Consider the following 25,811-nt stretch of genomic DNA (forward strand, 5'->3'; position numbering starts at 1 on the left):
GTTACCAATTAAGTGGTGTCATGTTGGTGAGAAGAGCTCAAGATATTTTAAGATTAGAACTTTATGGTCTTGGTTCAGCTCATTTGAAATGTGTTGGATTGCTATCTTAATAAATATTTCTCATCCATGGGTATGTCAGGCCACTAGTTGTCTTTCAAAACCTATCTTTTCCATATTTCTGGGCACATGGCCATCTAGCTAGCAATTAGGTCTTCCAGCCCTTTGACAGCTAGAAATGACATGGGCCTAAAGTTTGGGCCAATGGGGTGTGAAAGAGATGTGTGCAACTGCTGTGTTCTCTCCAACTTAAGAAGGGGCCCATGTGCTGGATTTTGGCTCATCATCCTCTCTACCAGCTGGAAATGGTGACAACTTGAGCAGCCTTGGAAGCCATATGTTGGGGATGGCAGATCCACCCTGGCTTCATGGGACAGAGCTACCCCTTCAATCTGAATCTGTCAGATTGCTCCATGAGAGAAAAACAAACCTCTATCTTATTTAAGTCACTATTTGGAGGCCGTGTTTGTTATTAGTAGTTCAGCTTTTTCTCCAGCTGTCATACTTGACATAAATAAGACAAGGAACCCAAAGACAAAACTGTTTTACTCTCGTTTAAAGTACTGTTTTAGTTGATAGTTGGGGAGGTTATGTGTGTGTGTAAGAGGATAGGGGTGTGTGGGAATGCTATTCGAAAACAGCATTTTCAAATTTGCTGTGAACCTAAAACTGCTCTAAAAAATAATGTTTGTTAATTTGAAACAAAATAAAACACTGTTTTATACTTAGCAAATAGTAAATATTTTATTGATTCATCCATTGACATCATTCAATAAGTATATAAGCACCTACTACTATGTGCCAAATACACTGGGGACATCGTGGTAAATGCCATGTTCTCATTATTTATTTTCATCAAACTTTCTCTTTAGGGAAAACAAAGCTATATAAGCAATTACACATGCATTAATTAATTACAATTATGGTAAATGATAAGAAGGAACGTATAGAGTGCTATGTGGTATATATAGAGAAACCCTAACCTATGAAACTCTAATAGAGATCATGTATTTTTAAAAAACAAAATAATAAAATCTCAATGAAAATAATTTCAAATTGTAATACATTTTAATTTCTTGAAAGAGATGCTCTAAGCAGTAAAAAATAAAAGTTGATATGTGACCTTAGCCTCTTTCCTCACCTGTAAAGTTAAGATAAAGTTTTCTCTTCCTATTTCCCTATCTCCATACCAGTTCTTCACACGTATAGCATTTTCCAATAACTCTTATGGTGCTGAATCTAGACAAAATAGCTCTTTGACTTCAAGAATAACCTGAACATGTACGGAAAGGGACACATGTATCTGTGTTTCAATGAGACAAAATGGGCATGAAGGAGAAACCAGTCTCAAACCTAGGAGAGATGAGTTCGAGGTTAACTTGATATTTCATTTTTTGTTGTTGATTTGTTTTATTTTATTTTATTTTATTTTTAAAGCACAATGTCTGCCCTTCTGACACTTTGCTAACATACTGACAACTAAAAAGTTAGTTTGTAAAGTGCTTTGGGCCCCTTGGTGGTTAGACAGGCACGAAGTCATACATCAGAGAGAAGGCTTCCTGAAGATGACGACTTGGAACAGTTGAGGTTTCTGTCTGCTGTGACACCAATTGTCCCTTTGCTCTTCTGTAATTCTTCGCCTGTAGAGATAACATGGGAAGCAGGCTGGAAAGTAAATAGAGAAAACTCGAAGCTTTGTACTCATGAGAAATCAGAGGTAGTATTGTGTAGTCAATCAATAAGCACACAGACACTACCTCCAGCCTCCTTGGCTCAAACCCTGGCTCGGACACTTATTAGCTGTGTGAATTTGTTTTATTTTTATTTTATTTTTTTCTTCTCATTTCTTAAGGAGTACAAGCTATGTGAATTTGAACGCCACTTAACTTCTCTGTTCTTCAGTTTCCTCATCTGCAAAACACAGGAAATAATAGCATTGATCTTATTTGTGTGAGAATTAACTGCGTTTTAACCCATGTCTCATCCTTAGAACAGGGCCTGCATGTGACAAGTATTTGTTACTAGCTATTATTATTAATCATAATTGGATGATTTTTTGTTTACAGTAGTTAGAAAATTTTGAGTTAGATTAATTTATCAACAAAGTGAGAGAGGGTGGAAGAGGCCACACACAGAGGTTAAAAAAAAAAAAAGTGCAGAAAACAGTTCTTTAAATAATTAGGTGTTTTGTTCTCAGAGAAAACTCAGTTTATTTCATAAAAGACCCCAAAGCTCTGCCTGGCTTTGCCCTTTCCTGGTTAGAAAAATTAAAGAAAAATGTCACTCTTTGTTTCCTGCTCTTTATCTTCGTTGAATTTGGACCCCTAAATACAAAGTAGAGCCGTGAGCCAAGTAAGTTTTTCCACCAAAGCCTACACTCCGTTTGCAAATACATCCTTCCTAGTCCATTGTTTTTCCTTCCTCATTGGAAAGAATTTAAAATCTCATCAAAAGTACCAGGCTTTCCCAGCAAGTCACACATCCCCAAAGCCAGGTTCAATCACACCTCTCAGTGAAAAGGAACCCACTCTGGAAAGACAGGGACGGCAGCTCCTCAGCACTGCGTAAATTAATATCACAGCTGCCACTTTCATAAGAAAATCAAAACCAGCGTTTCGGTTTGTAAACATACACTTCACAGACCCACTGCAGGATAGAATGCTCCTAAGTATTCTGAATTTGTAACACCCAGAAAAACCTCCAGAGTGTTATTTACAGTACTTGCTTCATAGGGAGGAGAATTAATGTTTCAGTGTTTTAAGGAACAAACACAGACATAGGAAAGAAAGAAAGCAAATTATTTAATGAATACTTTTTAAAAATATGTCACTGTGCATAAAAGTGTTTAGAGATACATTCAAGGCCCATGTCACTGTATGACACTTCTTCATTATCACTTCAATAGCAGTGAATCCAGGGGGTGGGAGCACAAATTCTTGCTGTGTATTTCTTCCATGTAACACTTCATACAAAAAAGAATGACTTTAGTCCTTTAAGCCCCACCCCAATACTTTCGAAAATACTATATTCTTGCCTTAAAACAGTGCTTTTGTGTATCTCAAATGTTTGATGCACTGTTTGCAGTAGTAATATTGAATGAGCATTTAATTGTATTTCGCCATTCCTAATGATGATCAATAATGTGTTCTTTCCATATTCCACCTTAAAAAAATTTACAGTGGGATAAAATAAAAACACATCAACGGAAAGATTGTCTTCAGTTGGCAATGCTGGGTGAATTTTAAATTTCCCTTTTCACAATGCAGCCATTGCTATGAAACTCTGAGGGCGGATTAATGCTTTTCTGGTACTTCAATGTATCAGAACATGGATTTGCCGACAACAGCTGCAGCAAATTCCCCTGACTGAGAAGAATTACAAGTATTATCACCTAGATCATTAAACTGGGTTCATAGATTGCAGGATGTCTTCAATCAATTCATCTAAGATAACTTGAAGCCAGCTGGACCCCTTCAAGTGAGAACTTGACTTAATTGGCCAATAAGTGGCTGGAAAAGGTGCATGCTATTTGATAAAATTACCGAGTGAGCAAGTGATTACAGTTTGGAGAAGCACCGATGGTAGACTTCAGGTCAGCCCTTTTGGGGAGGGCTAAGTTAATGTCCACTATTAAGTGCTGCTGTGAAAAATGGTGGCTTGCATGGAGCTCAGATGGAAAAGAGGATCCAGGTCAGGCTTCAGCTGATGGAGTGGGCAAGAGGCACACATTTATCATCTCTTTGGCCTCATTTCTGCCTTGGTAATAGTCCCACACTAACCACTCTGCCGTTGCCTGGTTTTCTGATTCCCTTCCATTTTATTGGCATAACTAAAAATATTGCCCTAGCCAATGAATCCATCTGGAAGGAAAAACCACTTTTTCCTCAATAGTATCCCAAGGGTCTTTTCCACAGAAAGGTTAAAGAATCAAGAAGTTGAAGAACACGCCATTTATACATACATATCGATAATTATTCTCTTCCTGTAGTGAGGAGAGTGAAGTATTATTGTTTGCCTATGACATATGTCTACATATTATCAGCAGAGTTTAGGAAAATGGGTAAATCAAAATTAAAATATGTTACCAGCCTGTTGGCAAAAAATATTAAGTAAAAACAACTCTTCATGTTGAAACAAAGGTTTCTTAACATTTCTTCCATGACATTCTTTTTTTCTTGCCGCTAAACGTTTTAGCCAGTTTGCAAAAAAAATAAAACTTTTGACAGATTTAGTTCAAGATTTCAGGTTAACAGACCTGCAACAACACATTGTCACTTGAATTATTGGTGTTAGACAATAATGCAGTATTATTCAGGGGGAAGTCCCAAGATGAAGGTTCCAGTACACAGTGTACTCATTTCTTATCCAGAAATCGACCTGTTTCATGGATTTTTTACTAAACAATGTAATTTTACTACATAATAAATAGCATTGGGGTTTTCCACAAGCAGAAAGATGGAAAATAATTCAAACTAAGGCTATGTTTGTATTACTGCCTAAGCTATCACACACATTTTAAATCTGCCTGGTGTTCATAAGATAAATGAGTTCATCAGTTTGCAAATGCCAATTGCATTGCTGGTATCCCTTCAATTCTATTTGTTAACTTACTTTTGGAGGTAAGTTCAATGGTTCTGAGCTCTGCTTTCCTCATTAGTGTGTCATTTGGGCAGACACACTATGTACTACGGAAGAAGTCGGCCTCTTTCCAAGTGGGAAGTATATGCACACCTTGGAGCCTCTGCACCTACTGTTCTCTCTACTGGAAAACTCTTCCTCGTCTTCAGACCTGTGTTCATATGTCACAGAAAGACCTTCCCAGGCAGTCTATGTAAAATGGCTACTTGCCAATCTTCCCTGTTTCTTGCCCTGCTTCACTGCTATTGATATCATATCATATATTTAGATTCTTATTTTATATCTACATCACTAGAATATGGGCTCTGTAAAGATCAGGTCATAGTTGGTCTTGTTCACATCTATATCCCCAGATTATATGCTCAATATACATGAATGAGTGACTATCTTATCCAAGAGTCACCAAGAATGAAATCCATAGGTTGCCATAAAGACAAGCCAACACATGCTCACCAGAGGCATTCCCAAGTAAAAATTTCTTGTTAGATACCAAGGTAGTTCGAGAGCATGTCTAGTATGATTTCATTGCTGTGCAGCTCATCACCCTTCTCAAGATCCACATGTCCCCCAGGGCCCTGCCACAGTCCGGTTTATTTCTCCTTGAAGCCTTTCCCCACTGCTCTTGCCTTTCATCTCTCCATGCCGTCCCAGCCCTCCCGTTTGTCATTGCTCCTTCTCTGGCTCCATCTTTCACCAGGCTTGCTCTTCATTTTCCTTTACAGTTTCATGTCCCCATATCATTTTCCCAATTAATTGAAGACAAGAAATAGGCTCATTGAAGGCAAGAAATAGGCTCCAGATAACCTTTCTCAGTCCTCATTGTTTCAGTCTTATAAAAGGTACATAGTAAACACGTGTAACATTGGAAGATTTTCAAATAGAAGCCATTGATTTGCATGGCAAAAGCAGCTAACATTTACCTAGAGCCTAGTCAGCCAGGCAATGTGTATCCCATTTATGGAATAAAACAATGTCACTTAATTCTCCCAGCACACCATAGGGATAGTTACTATTATTGCCTCCACCTTACAAATGAGGAACACAAGACCTAGAGAAGTAAAGTGTTTGGATCAGGTGACGTGAAGATGTGGCGTGCACCTGGACTCAAACAAACCCTGGTCTTTCTGCCCCAGAGTCTGAGCTCTAAGCGTGTTGTTCTGTTGCATTTGTGACTTGCAGTCTTTAGGCTTCTCTGTCAATGCATCTTTACTTAGGTCCCAGATCTTCCAAGGACAAATTGAAAGTCAAACATATTCTGCAAGTGTATGTTTTAAGTTGTCTTATTTTTATCATAGCCATGAACTATTTCCAACTAATGAGAAAGCAAGTCGTTTTCAATGCAGCACCTTAGAAATCAACATCTTATGAAACTTCAATCTGCATTGATTTTCTAAATAGCAGAATTTCACCTCCACACCACCAATCTCCTGCTTCTAAAATATTTCTTCAGAGTGATATCGAAGAAAAATAAGGCAGGAGGTAGGGAATCATCTTCACAAGCTTTTTGATGACCACATTGTTGTTCTATCAGCTGTTTGAAATGGAAATCACCTTCTGGGTGGGAAAGAGAAGTAGAGGTTACAATTTCCACCTCCCATGGTATATTCCTAGAGTATTTTAGTGAAGAGTTAAATCAGAGAGCACTGGACTGGTACACACATTTTTCTGTTACCCTGAGATCTTTTGGGTGAAAGGGCAGCACTGAATTAAGCATTTAGTGTATTCAAAATCTGTGACCCAGAGCTGGTGTCTGAAAGCATCATTGATAATAGGGCTGGAAGCACATTATACTTTCCTGGTACTTATCTCATCTTGCCTCGGACAATCTACTCCAGGAGTCATAATTATCCCACTAGGAAAACTGTCCCATTGTCTGCTAGTCTTTACTGGCAGGAAGTTTTTCTTGCTCTCTCCGTCTGTATCCTTTCTCAGCAGGGCCCATTATTTCTCATTTAATTAGTAGCACTTGATATATATAGCCCTTTCCTCTTCATTTATGTTGTTTTCATTTAAATAATTACAAAGTGCAATGTTCCCACTCCCTATAGGCACATGTTTTATAGGCTGAGAAAGAGGATTGCAAGCCACAGGCTTCAGTTTATCTTTCAAGCATGACTCCACCATTTTCAAATGACCAAGGCAGATACCTTTGTGCTGATGATGGACCTTCAGGAACGTGGGCAATTACTCTGTTTCCTCTAGGAATGGATACAGATAGGAACTGGCTGGCAGGGAGATGGAGCAAGCTACCCAAACCACCCAATGACACAATTGTTGATGTGGTCTACTGGAACATCTGTTCTGGGCAGGACACCAGGCAGGTGCTGTAGATACAACAGTGGATAAGATGCAGGCCTTCCCTCATGGGGCTTGCAGTCTTACAATCTAGAAGAGAGACTTGGGTCAAGGCTCTTGGACAGTGCTCAAAATTTATATGCATACGAAATTATGGGAGATTTTGTTAAAAGATAGATTCTGATTCAGTAGATCTGGGTGGTGCCTGAGAGTCTGTATTTCTTTTTTTAATTTTTAATTATTATGGATATGTAATAGTTGTACATATGACACATGTGATATTTAATACAAGCATACAAAGTGTAATGATAAAATTAGCATAATTGGGATAGCCATCACATCAAGCATATATCTTTTCTTTGTGTTAGGAGCTTTCCAGTTCCACTTTTTTTGTTATTTTAAATTATACAATAAACTATTGTTAACTATAGTCTCCCTATTATGCTACTGGACACTAGGTCTTATTCCTTCTCTCTAACTGTATTTTTATACTCATTAACCATTGCTCTTTATCCTCTCTCTCCACCACCCTTTCCAGTTCCTGAGAGGTAACCATCATTCTACTCTCTATCTCCATGAGTTCAATTTTTGTTAAGCTCCCACATATTAATGAGAACATGGGATATTTGTCTTTGTGTGTCTGGTTTATTTCATTTAATATAGTGTCTTCCAGCTCCATCCCTGTTGGTGAAAATGACAGAATTCCATTCTTTTTTATGGCTGAATAATAGAAAATATGGTACACGGATGATTTCTTTCTTTTTTATTTTTTCTGGTCTGTCAGATTTCACAGCCTTTTATTTTTCTATTCTATTTTAGAGAGTCTACATTTCGAACACACTCCCAGGTGATGTGATGCTGATGTTGCTGCCCCAAGGACCACAGCTTGAGTAGCAAAGAGTCTAGAGAGTGGCATCGAGACTCATCTCGGCATCCCGGCTGCCAAGTGAACGTTTTGCATTTGGGCAGGTTCCTTAGAGAAGTGAAGTCTTACCCTCTGGCAAATGGGGCTCTAATATCATGTCCCCAAGTTTTTGTGAAGCCAAATAAGTGTGAAAACATTTGATGCATTTTTATGTGCTGTACAAATCTATACTATTACAAGGAAATTATATTCTTGTACTCTGCATTTTTGAACATTTTGAACATGCTTTTTTAAAATTTTAATTAATTATTATTATTTTTGAGACAGAGTCTCATTCTGTCGCCCAGGCTAGAGTGCAGTGGCACGATCTTGGCTCACTGCAATCTCTGCCTCCTGGGTTCAGGCGCATCTCCTGCCTCAGCCTCCCGAGTAGCTGGGATTTCAGGTGCCCACCACCACACCCGACCACACCCGGCTAATTTTTGTACCTTTAGTAGAGACAGGGTTTCACCATGTTGGCCAGGTAGGTCTCAAACTCCTGACCTTAGGTGATCCGCCTGCCTCGGCCTCCCAAAGTGCTGGGGTTACAGGTGTGAGCCACTGCAATTGGCTAAACATGCAGTATCTTTAACCAAAATCTGATGTTACATTGTTTTGAACCGTGATCACTTCCATGTCTCTTAAACCGGACTTTCAAAGCAAATGTCTTTAATTTTAAGACCAGAGGAGTTGTGTTTCCAAGTTAGAATGCCACAGGAAAAGCACATTTCTATGGTTAAAGCACTAACACATTTTGACTTCACTGTGAAATGGCATGGGCACCAGGCACCACCATAAAATGGTCTTTGGATGGAACTTGAATTTTTTGATACTTTTATTAAAAAGAACTAGGACATCCATTTGGCTGGGAAATGTTGATATTGGGGATCATTTTAAGTACATTTTAGGTGGGCATGATGGCTCACACCTGTAATCCTAACATTTCGGGAGGCCAAGGCAGGAGGATCCCTTGAGGTCAGGAGTTAGAGACCAGCCCAGCCAACATGGTGAAACCCCATCTCTACTAAAAATACAAAAATTAGTCAGGCATGGTAGCCAGTGTTTGTAATCCCAGCTGCCCAGGAGGCTGAGGCAGGAGAAGCGCTTGAACTCAGGAGGCGGAGGTTGCAGTGAACTGAGATCACACCACTGCACTCCAGCCTGGGTGACAGAATGAGACTGCATCTCAAAAATATATATATTTATATATACACATGTGTATATATATTTTTATATATATATATTTTTTTATATACACATGTGTATATATATATACACACACACACATTTTAAAGCCTTGGGTTTCTCTGTTATTAAGTGTGGTTATAGGCAAGGGTTTTGGTTTGCAACGTATCAGCAGTATAACCTAGGGCAAGTTACTTACCCTCTCTAACTCAAGTTTCCTATACTACAAAATGGGCACGATGACACTTCCTAATTAAGGATGTTATGAAGATTAAATAAACCAGTGCATTAAGGGACCGAGGTACAAAGCAAACTAATATCAATACCTACTTCTCTTTACCAGTGTTTGGAAGAACTAAATCTGGCCTTGTTCTGAGTCATCTGGTATCTTATACATGTTCTGGCTCCTCCTTTAGCCAGAAACCCTGTCCTGGGCCCATTACCCCTTCTTCTGCGGGTTCCCATTAGATTGCATGCTGATATTTAAAAAACAAAAAAACAAAAAACAAAAAAACAGGCTATTCCTTGTTTTTAGTAAGAAAATAAAGATTCAATAATTCATATTCATTATGATTGCAGTGTTTGCCCTAATTGTTTTTCGTATGGTAAAATATATATAACAAATTGCCATCTTAGCCATTTTTAAGCATACAGGTTAGTGGTATTAAATACATTCATAATGTTATGTGACCATCACCACCAACCATCCCCAAAGCTCTTTCCCTCTTGTTAAATTGAAACTCTGTACCCATTCAACAATAACTCCTCATTTCTTCCTCCCCCTAGACCTGGCAACCATCATTTTACTTTCTATCTCTCTGATTTTCACTGCTTGAAGTACCTCATATAATTGGAATCATACAGCATATGTCTTTTTGTGACTGGCTTATTTCACTTAGCATAAGGTCATCCAGGTTCATCCATGTTGTAGTACATGTCAAAACTTTCTTAATTTTTAAGACTGAATAAGATTCCATTGCAGGCCAGGCGCGGTGACTCATGCCTGTAATCTCAGCACTTTGGGAGGCCGAGGTGGGTGGACCACCTGAGGCCAGGAGTTCGAGACCAGCCTGGCCAAGATGGTAAAACCCTGTCTCTACTAAAAATACAAAAATTAGGGAGATGCAGTAGCGCGTGCCTGTAATCCCAGCTACATGGAAGGCTGAGGCACGAGAATCACTTCAACTCAGGAGGCAGAGGTTGCAGTGAGCCAAGATCACACCACTGCACTGCAGCCTAGGAGACAGAGCGAGACTCCGTCTCAAAAAAAAAAAAAAAAGACTCCATTGCATGTACAAACCACATTTTGCTTATCCATTCATCTATCAATGGACCCTTGGTGATATGGTTTGGCTGTGTCCCTACCCAAATCTCATCTTCAATTGTAGCTCCCATAATCCCTATGTGTCATGGGAGGGACCAGGTGGGAGGTATTTGAATCATGGAGGTGGGTTTTCCCATGCTGTTCTCATGATAGTGAATAAATCTCACAAGATCTGGCCGGGCGCAGTGGCTCATGCCTGTAATCCCAGCACTTTGGGAGGCTGAGGTGGGTGGATCACCTGAGGTGGGGAGTTGGAGATCAGCCTGACCAACATGGAGAAACCCCATCTCTACTAAAAATACAAAATTAGCTGAGCATGGTGACACATGCCTGTAGTCCCAGCTACTAGGGAGGCTGAGGCAGAAGAATCGCTTGAACCTGGGAAGCGGAGATTGCGGTGAGCCAAGATCACGCCATTGCACTCCAGCCTGGGCAACAAGAGTGAAACTCCGTCTCAAAAAAAAAAAAAAAATTCTCACAAGATCTGATGGTTTTATAAAGGACAGTTTCCACACCACATTCTCTTGCCTGCCACCATGTAACAGGTGTCTTTGCTCCTCCTTTGCCTTCCACAATGATTGTGAGGCCTCCCCAGCCATGTGGAACTGTGAGTCCATTAAACCTCTTTTTCTTTATAAATTTTATTAGCAGAGTGAGAACAGACTAAGACACTTGGGTTGCTCCCACATTTTAGCTATTGTGTATGATACTGCTGGGAACCTGGGTGTATATGTATCTCTTTGAGACCCTGAACCAGGACTATTTGAAACCTCAATCTTGAAGATACTGATCTGGCTAAGAATGAAGATTATTTGTAGTATCCAGAGCTATACTGTCCACGTGAAAAACTGGTATAAAGATGGAGAAAGGGGAAAAACAAACTATCAAATCTGTTGAGCATTATTACATATTGGGCACTGTGCTGAACACCATACAAACATTACCTGTGCCCTTAGCTCCAGATGAGGAAACTGAGGTTCAGTGATGATAAGCAACTTAGCCAAGAGCTATGGACAATAATATTTGAACTCACCCACTTAACTCCGAGGTCTGTGATTTTAAAAACAGTTTCATATGCCTCGGTCATGTGATACTGCCTGCCTGTGAAGGAGAAGTATCTGTACCCTGCTCCTGCTGCCACTTTGTGCCCAACACACCCTAAGAGGACACCAAGGTCAAAGAGGTCTGCGAGTATCTGCTGCTTCATTGCCCACTGGCCAGCATGGAGATGGAATAGTTTGTCACTGTGTCTTACCTGTCTGTTGTAGGTCAGGGTTCCCCAGGAAAAAGACTCTGAGATTTGTGCATAAGAGATTCATCAGGGAGTGCTCTGTGGAACAACATCTGTGAGGAATGAGGGATGTAGGAGAAACACCTCACCCAATCCCACAGGGCACTCTGATACCAGGATGGCCCTTGCGAATTGTACCACCTTGAGGCAAGGGAGGAGGCAAACTTTTTGCGACAGGCTCATGCTCTGCTGGCCACGCTGCAGTTCAATGATGTGATCATGGCTCACTGCAGCCTCAACCTCCTGTGCTCAAGTGATCCTCCCACCTCTGCCTCCTGAGTAGCTGGAACTACAGACATACACCACCACACCCAGATAATTTAAAAAATTTGTTTTGTAGAGACAGAGTCTTGCTATGTTGCCTAGGTTGCGTAGACTGTTAATCTCTCCTATTGACCATATTTCTGCAGGATGCTTGTGGTTGGGGATAGGGGCATGATTTTAATAACCCAAGGAGAGTGACTTAGCTGAGAGCCATCAGCCATCAAGAACTAGAAGGATGAGTGTGTCAGTCTGAGGGGAACTGGGTGGTCACTACAGTGTTCACTACAATAGTCCCTTGCTTCTTGCCCCCTCCTCCTCCCTGGGCATTCTTTCCCATGCCAAGAGGTTAATTCCAGAGATTGGGAATGGGGGCGGGGGGGCGGTAATCACATCTCCTGGGATGTTGCAAGCTGCATTCAGTCGTTTTCCTATCTGATAAATTATGTGATGGAGGTGGGGGCAGGGGAATGGTACCCAGACTCCTGCCAGCTTGGTTGCAGCAGCACAGAAGCACATCTAATCCCCAAGCACCACACTTTGGGCATTTTATTTGCATCCCTGGGATTTTTAAGTTTAAAAAAAAAAATTCCCTATGTGAGAAAAAAAAAAAAAAGGAGCCAGAAAATAGTCTAAAAGCACATTACCAGGAAATTGTTTCTACTGTGTTTATGACTGTTCTTAATGTTTTATGAATATGCTAAAAAAAATGCTCAGGCATATTTCCTTGGGCACTCTAGTTAATTACTTATTCTGAGTGCTTCTACTCCATTCCTTGCAAAATGTGTTGTGCATTAATTCTGATGATGTACAAAAACCCACCTGCAAGGAAAAACTCTGAATCAGTAATGCTGATAAAATGAGCAGCCCTCCTGGGGCTCCACTGAGAAGGAGGATACTGGACAGAATTAGAATCCTGTAGCTAGGGCTATTCATAATGTCATTAACATAAAGGCAATTAAATGAGTTTTTAACCTACAACCCTTTATTGTTATTAATGAACATTAGAAAAACACAGGAGATAAAATTGGTAATTATCTCTGCACCAAGCTATGCAATAATGTGTTTAAATATAAAAACAAAACAAATGATTATTGTTAGTATTTTCAGTAGCAGAAACCCCAGGAGCAGCTCCGTCATATTTAATCACATGGGCCCACGCCAAGAGGGTTAATTAAAAGAGGGTTTTTCCTTCTATGTGCCTGGTTGTTCAGTTTAATATGGAATCAACAAACGTAAATGTAAATTTGCAAAATGTCCTGAGCAGTTGTTTCTGCCTGCAGGTTAACCACCTTTACAGAAACACTGACTAATTCCTCCTCCTTCAGGACAATGGTCTATGGCTCCATAACTAAGTTTTTCCTTTCTGAAAAAATTACCACACAATGCCTTCAAAGCCCCTTTCAAGAACAACTGTATAAATCCAGGTTCATTGCCTAAGCTTGCTGTTCAGTAAAAATAATTTAAGCATTTGAAGAGACATGTAGATTTAAAAAGTAATAATAAATGAGATCTCAGCACTATACCATATTCAAAGAGCCTCTGATTTAATTTTTTTCTTTCTTTATGCAAACTCTACAGCCTATAAATAAGGCCTCCTAGATAGAGCTTGTTTATGAGGATACAGCAGCTAATGTATGGCGGAACACCCTGCATCTAATAATAGTTTTCCATTAATTAATTCAGTTTGTATAGCTTACAATTGAAAATGTTAGTATCACATCCCTTAAAATTTGTTCCAAACTGGCTTTGTTTCCAAAGCCCATTTTTAAGATGATGCATACTTCTAATTTGTCTTTACAGTGGAGCCCAGGGCAAACAATGCCACACAAATGTGACCCTTGGAAACAGATTTTGAACAACTGCCATGTGGCAAAGCTAGTGCTTTTTGTGTTCACTTGATTTTTCTCATACATTCAATTCTACAAAATAATATAATAATAACTGCTGCCTATCTTTTTAAAAAATAAAATAACTGTAGCAACAACAGATTACATTTGTGTATTACTTTACAGTTAACAAAACACTTTGAATAACTTTGAGAGATACGGAGATGAAAATTATGACAATCCACATTCACTTTCATATTTCATAGGCCTATTCTTTCTCATACAGTGTATTACATGGATCAAGCTTCCCTACCTATATGCAAACCCCTTAAGGGTTGAAATTGAGCCACAAGTGCCAGGATCAGAATTTAGGTATGGGAAATAAAGGGGAGCAGTTTTCTTTTTTTAAAAAAGTTGATTATGCCACCCAAAGCTGCTGGGGCTCAGAATTTAAGGCCAAGGATGAATCCCACCTGGCCAACTACCTGATAGATCATTAGAGGTCAAGTCATCCAGCAAGAGCATTGATGAGGCCCAAGGTGAGCCCCTCAATTTTCTCCCAAGCTGCATTTTAGAAGGAAGGAGACAGCAGTGTCTGGGGCAGTGCCTGGGCCAGGGGAGTGAGGCAGAGCAATGGGAGTTCCCCTAAGGTGTCAGTCCCTTCCATACCAGCTCGGTGCGCTGTGTCCCGGCTGGACTGAGAGAGCAACGCTGCATGCAACCCCGGGAGCACACACAACTGCCTGGTCTGTTCTACACGGACCCATTGCCAGTGTCAGATAAGTCCACAGTAGTGCCTTTACCTTCTCAGTTCCGGATTATGGCTCTCATAAAAGGCCAAGACACCTTCTCTGTCTGTAATCGCCCTTTGGCCACTGCCCTGAGCTGGGATCAAGTCTCCTGGGTTCAAGTGATTCTCCTGCCTCAGCCTCCCAAGTAGCTGGGATTACAGGCACCCACTACCACGCCCGGGTAGTTGTTGTATTTTTAGTAAAGACAATGTTGACCAGGCTGGTCTCAAACTCCTGACCTCAAGTGATCCATCTGCCTTGGTCTCCCAAATTAATGGTGCTCCCCTAGGATCTAGGAAAGTCAGGCTGTGAGCAGGGGCTTCGACAGGATGGGTCTCTGTTTATGGAATATCTCTGTGCTGAAACTGTACTTTTAGATGCAGAGCATGAAGTAAGTAACTTTTCCCTGTAAAGTTTCTTTGAATACACGGAGCTTTGGTGTAGGGGGTGGAAGGGGAGAAGTATTCATTAAAGCCATTTGCATTTTCAAGTTCCATTATTCCTGATCCTTCAGAACATGCTGCCCGGCTGGTGCCTCTGCCATGTGGCAGACGCAAGCTCAAGGTCAACCTCCGGCTGTTAGCCAAACAATTGGGATCCGCAGCACACTAAACTTCCCCCTTTCTTGTCACCCTCCCTGGCTATTAACCACCCCTAGGGCACCCTCAGGGGCCGCAAATTTTCTCCTGGCGCCTCCTCTGACTTGTGAAAATTCTAGAGGCCTGTGAGGTGAATGAAGAGCAAGCACAGGGCCATATGCAAGGGCCTTTGATGATCTGACATCAGACAGCCGAGGGAGGAGGGACGGTGGCTGGGTGGCTGCTGTATTGTCCACCCTTTGATTTGACTCATTCTGGCTGCCCTGCGTGGCTGCTGCCAGTGGGCCGGCCAGAGAGAAGGTGGCCAAACAGCAGAACAATGGCACAGCCTTTCACAGCTGGAAAATCATTTTTTAAAGACCTCCAGGAGGCACCAGTTGGTCCTGGCAGCTGATATTTGATCTGGGGAGTGTGGAGCAGCTGATGCCAAAGCAGGAGTCTCCAGCCTCATTCCAACTGCAGGCTGGCTATGGAGCTGCTCGTTCACTCACCTCCCTTCTGCACTGACCCAGCCTCCCCAAAAAAGCCTGGGGCATATCTCCATGCTAAATCTTCTGTATTCAAAGACAGAGTCACCTGAGCTCTTCTACCCCTCCCTCCCCATCCCAACACACACTCGTTTTTCACCAAGCTCTCAGAAAGAAAAACAATAAATACCATTCATAAGACAGATTTCTGCAAGAAAGAATGCCAATTTCACATTCCAGAAACTCAGAGAAACAGGAAAATTCTTTGCAAATGGTCCTGCTTGGACAATTTTGATGGGCTATTTATCTATGCCCAAAAGAGTGACACTCATTCACTTAAAAGTGATAGTTGCTTTTCAAAAAATACTAGTTTGAATACAATTTGTCTGCAGTCAGTGCAATTTGGTCTAAGTTGAAATGACTACAATTAAGAGTGTATTATATTTAGAGTAACCATATAGTTAATCATCCAAACTATGACTTTTTTTAATTTTTATTTTATTTTATTTTATTGAGATGGAGTCTCACTCTGTTGTCCAGACTGGAGTGCAGTGGTGTGATCTTGGCTCACTGCAACCTCCATCTCCCGGGTTCAAGTGATTCTTCTGCCTCAGCCTCCCAAGTAGCTGGGATTACAGGCACCCACTACCATGCCCAGGTAATTTTTGTACTTTTAGTAAAGACCATGTTGACCAGGCTGGTCTCAAACTCCTGACCTCAAGTGATCCATCTGCCTCGGTCTCCCAAAGTGCTTGGATTACAGGTGTGAGCCACTGCGCCCTGCCCAAACTATGACTATTTTTAGAGTGAAAGGGGACTATTATTAACTCCAAAACTGGCATAAAGTGCACTGTGCACTAGTTAAACTGGGATTCCCACATCTTCCTATTGTTTTCACATCATCCTCACAATATACTTTGCAGAGTAAAGAGTCCAGAATCCACAGAGGACAAATCTACTTTCTATTATTAGTCTGATCTTCTCACTCTTAAAAGGGAGAAACACTTTAAGTCTCAAACCACACATCTAACCACTACATAGCAAAAAGGGAACAAGCATAAAACTCACATTGTCAGGTTTTGGAAAAAGGACTGAAGTTGGAGTCAGGATATGTGGTTTAAATCCTAGTGTTATAAAAACAGGTCCCAATCCAGACCCCAAGAGAGGGTTCTTGGACCTCTCACAAGAAAGAATTTGGGGCAAGTCCATAGAGTAAAGTGAAGGCAAGTTTATGAAGAAAGTAAAAGAATAACAGAATGGCTACTCCATAGGCAGTGCAGCGATATGGGCTGCTTAACTGAGTATACTTATAGTAATTTCTTGATTATATGCTAAACAAGGGGTGGACTATTCATAAGTTTTCTGGAAAGGGGTGGAGATTTCCCCCGGAGCTGAGGATTCCTCCTCTTTTTAGATCATATACGGTAACTTCCTAACATTGACATGACATTTGTAAACTGTCATGGTGCTACTGGGAGTATCTTTTAGCATGCTAATGCATTATTAGGATATAATGATCAGCCAGGACGACTAGAAGTCACTTTCTTTTTTTTAAATTATTATTTTACTTATGTATTTATTTATTTATTTTGAGACAGGGTCTTACTCTGTTGCCCAGGCTGGAGTGCAGTGGCGGATCTTGGCTCACTGCAACCTCTGCCTCCCGGGTTCAAGCAATTCTCCTGCCTCAGCCTCGCAAGTAGCTGGGATTACACGCACTCACCACCACACCCAGCTAACAGAAGTCACTTTCATCGCCGTCTTGGTTTCAGTGAGTTTGGGCCAACTTCTTTACCACATCCTGTTTTATCAGCAGGGTCTTTGTGACCTGTATCTTGTGCCAACCTCCTATCTCATCCTGTGACTAAGAATGCCTGACCTTTTGGGAAGGCAGCCCAGTAGATCTCATCCTCATTTTACCCAGCCTGTATTCAAGATGGAGTTGCTCTGGTTTGAATGCCTCTGACACTAGCTCAGCTGCTCCTGATGCTGCTATAACATCTATTACTACTACTATTACCCCTGGTAGTAGTACTGTTACTACTAATGCTACTGTTCTCCTACTGTTACTATTTCTACTAAGAGCTACTATTTATTGAACAGTTACTGTGTACCAGGCACTGTGTTAATGGGAACCTGTGCAGAGCCTCATAATAGTCTCAATAAAGAGGCTAAACAGGGGTTTACCATATGATAATTAGGTACCTTATAGGCACAATAATCTATGATGTAAGTGTCATTATCATTCCCATTTAAGAGAGGAGGAAACTGAGCCTCTGGAAAGTTGAGTAGGTCTGATTCAAAGCTCACATTCTCGACCACTGTACCACATTGCCACAAAGAGCTTGCCACCTCTTCTTCCAGCTCTCCAATGGCATTCTCTCAGTGTTGGCTCTTAAATACTTATATATGCATAACATAAAATTATGTGGCTTCACAGGCCTTCAAAAATGCAGAAGGCATGACCAACGAGCCACAGTAAAGATGATGTAGGGCAAAATAGCTGAGGATGAAGATCACTAAGACTCCATGTAAATCAGAATCATCAGACCAGACTGCAAGGCCCAGATAAATCACAAATGCAGAGGAGTGCCTGGCACTTGGTAGACCTCGGTGGATATCAGTAGAGTGATCTGCCCATCAGATGCTCACAGTCCACCTCTACATCACTGTGCAGCTTCTGCTTAAGCATTTCCAGGGACAGGTTGCTGACTACCCACAAAGGGAAACCATTTCCTTTTACAGCAGGGATGGCGATTATAAAATATTTTCTTATATTAAGACAAAATTCCAACTTCCTGTAATTGCCACTCTTTGATCTTTGTTCTACTCTTTACATACCTACATAATACGTTCTCTGCTCCACATATTTTCCAATAGAGAAACGTCTCTATTTACCAACAAGTTATAACTTGATACCTGTCCTTGGGTCCATTGGTTTCCAAGTCCACAGAGGCAAAGAAAGGTTTCTGTTTGCAGTCTCTGGATGCATTTTCACAAAATAGAAATATGAGTTGATATTTCAAAGCTTTACAACCAAGCATAGTCTCTTCTTTACTGCTAATTTTATTGGGCCTCCTTTCCCATTAGTAATCTAGCATTATCTTTTTTTTCACATATGCTTTTCTTTTTTAAAAATATAATTTTAAATTCTGGAATATATGTGGAGGATGGGCATAGGTTTGCTACATAGGTAAACGTGTGCCATGGTGGTATACCTATCAACTCATCACCTAGGTATTAAGCCCCACATGTCTTAGCTATTTGTCACGATGCTCTCCCCGACCCTGCCCTTCTGACAGGGCCCTGTGTGGGTTGTTCCCCTCCCTGTGTCCATGTGTTCTCATTGTTCAGCTCCCATTTATAAGCAAGAACAGATGTTGTTTGGTTTTCTGTTCCTCTGTTAGTTTGTTGAGGATAATGGCTTCTAGCTCCATCCATGTCCCTGCAAAGGACATGATCTCATTCCTTTTTATGGCTGCATGGTATTCCGTGGTGTATATGTAGCACATTTTCTTTATCCGATCTATTATTGATGGGACTTTGGGTTGATTCCATGTCTCTACTATTGTGAATAGTGTTCCAATAAACATATGCTTGCATATATCTTTATAATAGAATGATGTATATTCCTTTGGGTATATACTCAGTAATGGGATTGCTGGATCAAATGGTATTTCTGGTTCTAGATCTTTGAGGAACCACAACACCATCTTCCACAACGGTTGAACTAATTTACATTCCCACTAACAGCATAAAAGCTTTCCTATTTCACCACAGCCTCACCAGCATCTGTTGTTTTTGACTTTTAATAATCACCATTCCGACTGACATGAAATGGTATCTCATTGTGGTCTTCATTTGCATTTCTCTAATGCAGTGATGTTGAGCTTTCATGTTTGATGGCCACATAAATCTCTTCTTTTGAGAAGTGTCTGTTCATGTCCTTTGCCCACCTTTTGATGGGATTGTTTTTCTCTTGTAAATTTGTTTAAGTTCCTTGCAGATTCTGGATATTAGACCTTTGTCAGATGGATAGATTGCAAAAATTTTCTCCCATTCTGTAGGTTGTCTATTTACTCTGATGATAGTTTCTTTTGCTGTACAGAAGCTCTTTAGTTTAATTAGATCCCATTTGTTAAGTTTTCCTTTTGTTGCAGTTGCTTTTGATGTTTTTGTCATGAAATCTTTGCCTGCGCCTATGTCCTGAATGGTATTACCTGGATTTTCCTCTAAGGTTTTTATAGTATTGGGTTTTACATTTAAGTCTTTTTATTATTATTATTATACTTTAAGTTCTGGCGTACATGTGCAGAATGTGCAGGTTTGTTATATAGGTATCCAGCTTGAGTTAATTTTTGTATAAGGTGTAAGAAAGGGGTCCAGTTTCAATTTTCTGAAGATGGCTAGCCAGTTTTTCCAGCACCATTAATGAAACAGGAAATCCTTTCCCCATTGCTTGCTTTTGTCAGGTTTGTCAAAGATCAGATGGTTGTAGATGTGTGGTCTTATTTCTGAGATCTCTATTCTGTTCCATTGGTCTATGTCCCTGTTTTTGTACCAGTACCATGCTGTTTTGGTTACTGTAAACTTGTATAGTTTGAAATTGGGTAGCGTGATGCCTCCAGTTTTGTTCTTTTTTGCTTAGGATTTTCTTGGCTATACGGACTCTTTTTTGATTCCATATGAATTTTAAAGTAGTTTTTTCTAATTCTGTGAAGAATGTCAGTGGTAGTTTAATGGAAATAGCATTGAATCTATAAATTACTTTGGCCAGTATGGCCATTTTCACGGTATTGATTCTTCCTATCCACAAGCATGAAATGTTTTTCCATTTGTTTGTGTCCTCTCTTATTTCCTTGAGCAGTGGTTTGTAGCTCTCCTTGAAGAGGTCCTTCACTTCCCTTGTTAGCTGTATTCTTAGGCATTTTATTCTCTTTGTAACAATTGTCAATGGGAGTTCATTCATGATTTGGCTCTTTGCTTGTCTGTTGTTGGTATATAGGAATGCTTGTGATTTTTGTACATTGATTTTGCACCCTGGAACTTTGCTGAAGTTGCTTATCAGCTCAAGGAGTTTTGGGCTGAGATGATGGGGTTTTCTAGATGTAGGATCATATCGTCTGTAAACAGGGACAGTTTGACTTCCTCTCTTCCTATTTGAGTACTCTTTATTTCTTATTGCCAGGTTTCTCTTGCCAGATTGCCCTGGACAGCACTTCCAATACTATGTTGACAGGAATGGCAAGAGAGGGCATCCTTGCCTTGTGCCAGTTTTCAAGGGGAATACTTCCAGCTTTTGCCCATTTAGTATGATACTGGCTGTGGGTTGGTCAAAAATGGCTCTTACTATTTTGAGATATATTCCAGCACTACCTAGTTTATTGAGAGTTTTTAACATGAAGTAATGTTGAATTTTATTGAAGGCCTTTTCTGCATCTATTGAGATAATCATGTGGTTTTTGTCTTTGGTTCTGTTTATGTGATGAATTACATTTATTGATTTGAATATTGTTGAACCAGCCTTGTATCCCAGGGATGAAGCCGATTTGATCGTGGTAAATAAGCTTTTTGATGTGCTGCTGGATTTGGTTTGCCAGTATTTTATTGAGAATTTTTGCATCGATGTTCATCAGGGATACTGGCTTGCAGTTTCCTTTTCTTGTTGTATCTCTGCCAGGTTTTGGTATCAGAATGATGCTGGCTTCATAGAATGAGCGGGGAGAAGTACCTCCTTTTCAATTGTTTGGAATAGTTTCAGAAGAAAGGATACCAGCTCCTCTTTGTACCTCTGGTAGAATTCAGCTGTAAATCTGTCTGGGCCTGGGCTTTTCTGGTTGGTAGGCTATTTATCACTGCCTCAATTTCAGAACTTGTTATTGGTCTATTCAGGGATTCAAATTGTTCCTGGTTTAATCTAGCATTATGTATGTGAATCATCTGTTGAGAAACAGAAGTTTCCTTTCTTGTTGATCTCTGTCAGTGTAGTGGAAACCCCTTAGCAGGGTTGGTTATTAATAGTACATAGTTGTACTAATTTAGTACATTATCTGTACTTAGCTCCTCACCATTCATTTTGATGCTGTAGAAAATAAAATGTCCTCCAACTTAGGAACCCTCCGTGGCTGGGGACAAACCTTCAATATCAATGCGTTCAACAAACTGAGGCTCCAAGTTCTCAAACTAAATCCTTGGCTTCTACATCATAGTCTTGGAAACCCTCTTTCATCCCCTTTTGAAAACTGTGATTATATTTGCTCATTTCCAATTTTCCTGGGATGTAGTAGGTTCATAAAAATCCTCAATATTAGTCAATATTCTCCTTTCCATCTTCTTACCAAGACTTTAATGAACATCTTATATGTAAAGCTTTTGTTTCTCCACCAAAACAATAAAAAAGGAGCAAAGAGGAATCAGATCCAGCCTATAGAAAACCACAGGTAATGAAGACCCACTGTAGTAAATTATACTTCTGAATCTGTTAGATATACATTATGTGAGATATATACATAATATGTATGCTTCAGATTAACTCTGTATTCAGGCAGAATCGGGTTCTGCACATGATCCATTTATCCTATGACCTCAAGAGGTGCCAAAGAGCATTTTATAGATAAAAACACAGACCAAGGGAGCCTCGCCCCCACAGCTCCCCAGTTTGTGAATCAGGATTCACGTGTGGCTGGTTCATCCAGTGATTCACTAAACAAATTAAGAAAAATGACCAATGAGCACAGAATTCAGATTTTAATGGATTTAGCACAAAGCATTTTTCTTTTGTATGTGCACACAGAACATACACTCTGTCTCAGCATTCTCAGCTTTCAGTTAGTGAGTAGATTCAGGGGCGATTTCTCAGTCCTGGTTACACTCTAGGAAAAACACAGGCAACTTTGATTGCACCATTGATGAAATCCTATTCCATATACAATTCTGGAATGTTGTACCAGGTCTCCTTTGGCTGGAGTTGTACCATGTTGCATTGGCAATCTTTTGGCATTTGAACAATAGGCAAGCATCTGAACATCTGTGTCTACATAAATGATTTTTCATAGTGGTTCTTTGAAACTTTATTTAAATTCCTATCCCAGGAACACTATGCAAGTGTCTGGGAGAAGTAATCTTGCATAGCAATGGCGATAAAGTCTCTCTTCAGCCAGGCTTTTTCTTTGGCGTGTGTGTGTGTGTGTGTGTGTGTGTCCATCCAGTTGTGCATGCATTTACTCACGTGTGTATACACCTACAAGTACACACATATAAACACTTGACTGATAATTTTTGAGCACTTACCAAGTGCCAGGCCCAGTGCTAATTGCTGTCAATCAAATTAATGTAAAAGATTGTAAAAATCCACAGTACAGTAAGAAAGACAAACAAGTACTATAAAAGAAATAGGAAGTGTGAGGAATAGGTGTGCACAGAGAGGAGAGGGTGTCAGGGAGGGCTTTAATTGAGCTGGGTCTTTAAAGATAAGTAGACGTCTGCTAAGTAAATTAAAAGAGAGAGTAGTGTAATCAGAGAGGAGTCTGCACAAAGATTTGAAGAGTGTGGCATTTCAGGGGACAGTGGGAGTTTAATGTAGTATAAGATAAGGCAGACAGCATTAAGGGGAGAACAATGAAGCTGATGGAAGCAGGAGTACATCTGGAAGGGGTTCGAACATCAGGTCTGAGAGTCTGAGCTTTATTGTGTAGGCATATGAGAGGCTGACTCCATTTGGGCAATGATCTGGGGTTGCAAGTGGTTATGGAAAAGATACTCCTATAAGCTACTCAGGAACACTATATAGAGAAATTATTACATATATTACTAAAGCTATATTGTGCCTCTCAGGGTTCCCCAACCTTAGCACTACTGACATTTAGGGCCAGATAATTCTTTATTGTGGGGGCATGGCCAGTGCATTGTAGCATGTTCAGCAGCATCCCTGCCATCTGCTCACTAGATGCCAGTGGCTCTCACCCCCAACTCGTGACAACCAAAAATGTCTCTAGGCATTGCCAAGTGTCTCCTGGGGACAAAATTGCTCCTCATTGAGAACCACTGGTATAGTTCTTGTGGTAGGTGCTATGCTAGGAAATTCTTCCAGAGGCAAAGTAGAAGTATAGAGTGAGTTGGCATGGAAAAAGAAACACTTTAGCACAATCTGCAGTGGCTGGGGGCAGTCTGCTCTTCCAGATTCCACTTTGAAGAAATCCAGAATTTTTTTCTGTCATGTAGCCTATACATCCTAGGTAGACTCTATCTTTTGACTGTGTAATTAGGTAATCTTATCCTGGCTGTTGGCCCAGGGCCACACGAGACCAGAGCATCCACTCTGAAGACCACCCTTTAGCCAACTGTATTAGAAAAGTAAAACCTGATATACCCTGGCATCCAGTCAAATAGACTTTGTTGTCACAGGTGATTTTTACACAGGAAGAATACCGAGATCAAGCCTGCTTTCAGGAAAATGAGCAGTGACTGTGAGGCACATGTACTGGAATGAGAAGAGATGAGGGTCAGGCCCTGGAGCTCCAATAAGGAGGCTGCTCCTATACTCAAGGCAAGAAGTGCTGAAAACTTGACTAAGTGACACTAGGAATCGGAGGAAAGGACCACCCCAGAGGACAGTTCCACAGTAAAATGACAGAATTTACCAGCCAATCAGATGGGAACAGAGAAGTAGGACCTGCACATGACTCCATTGTTTCTGGCCTTGGAGACTGGCTGCACTCTAATGTTATTGACCATCTGGAATAGAAAGAGACCAGATTCAATTTGATTCCTGTCGCCTTGTTGATCTATGATAAAATAATTTGCTAAATCATTTTAAGAGTTGCCATTATAGTTACAACTAATTAATAAATCCAGAGCCATTATAATCACCATTAATTCCTACTAACTTCATAGTATCCCATATTAATTCGTTTGGGAAAAAAAGAACTAGAATATTCATGCCTTACCCTCCAGAAATTCTGATCAAATTAAAAAGATATACATTTATTTAAAAATTGAATTATAAAACAAAACAAGACTATCAAAGAGGATCTAAATAAGCAACCCGTGTGTTTCTGGCAATGAGTTCTGTGAGTTCAGAAAAGGGCCAGAGTAGAAACACTCACCCAGAGCTTAGTCAGATGGAGGCCAACCTTAAAGGGCACATACGGGTTGACATTGAACAAGCATACGGTATGTTCTATCCCTTAGAACTGGGGCTCTCAAAATAAGGTCTGGGATCCCTGGGGATCCTCCAGACTATTTCACAGGGGTCTGTGAGGTCAAAACTATTTTCAGATCCAATCAAGATTTTATTTATCTTTTTCTCTCTTATTCTGACATAACGTTTACAGAGGAGTTTTTCAGAGGTCAGGTGATGTGGTGACATCCTTATTCTGACAGTGCATGAAATGTGTGCTTTTGTATTAATTGAGTTTTTAAATGTTCCCAGTTTTAGCTTCTAACATGATAAATATCTCTATCTATCTATCTATCTATCTATCTATCTATCTATCTATCTCACATTAGCCCACTGATATGGTTTGGCTGTGTCTCCACTCAAATCTCACCTTGAATTGTAGCTCCCATAATCCCCACATGTTGTGGGAGGGACCAGGTGGGAAGTAATTGAATCATGGGGGTAGGTTTTTCCCCATGATGATCTCCTGATAGTGAATAAGTCTCATGAGATCTGATGGTTTTATAAAAGGGCAGTTCTCAGGCAACCTACAGAATGGGAGAAAATTTTTGCAATCTACCCATCTGACAAAGGGCTAATATCCAGAATCTACAAAGAACTTAAACAAATTTACAAGAAAAAAATCAAACAACTCCATCAAAAAGTGGACAAAGGATATGAACAGACACTTCTCAAAAGAAGACATTTATGCAGCCAACGAACACATGACTAAATGCTCATCATTACTGGCCATCAGAGAAATGCAAATCAAAACCACAGTGAGATACCATCTCACACCAGTTAGAATGGCGATCATTAAAAAATCAGGAAACAACAGGTGCTGGAGAGGATGTGGAGAAATAGGAACGCTTTTACACTGTTGGTGGGACTGTAAACTAGTTCAACCATTGTGGAAGACAGTGTGGCGATTCCTCAAGGATCTAGAACTAGAAATACCATTTGACCCAGTAATGAGATGACTGGGGATATACCCAAAGGATTATAAATTATGC

This window comes from Theropithecus gelada, chromosome 1 (assembly GCF_003255815.1).
Source record: "Theropithecus gelada isolate Dixy chromosome 1, Tgel_1.0, whole genome shotgun sequence".
NCBI classification, from domain to species: Eukaryota; Metazoa; Chordata; class Mammalia; order Primates; family Cercopithecidae; genus Theropithecus; species Theropithecus gelada.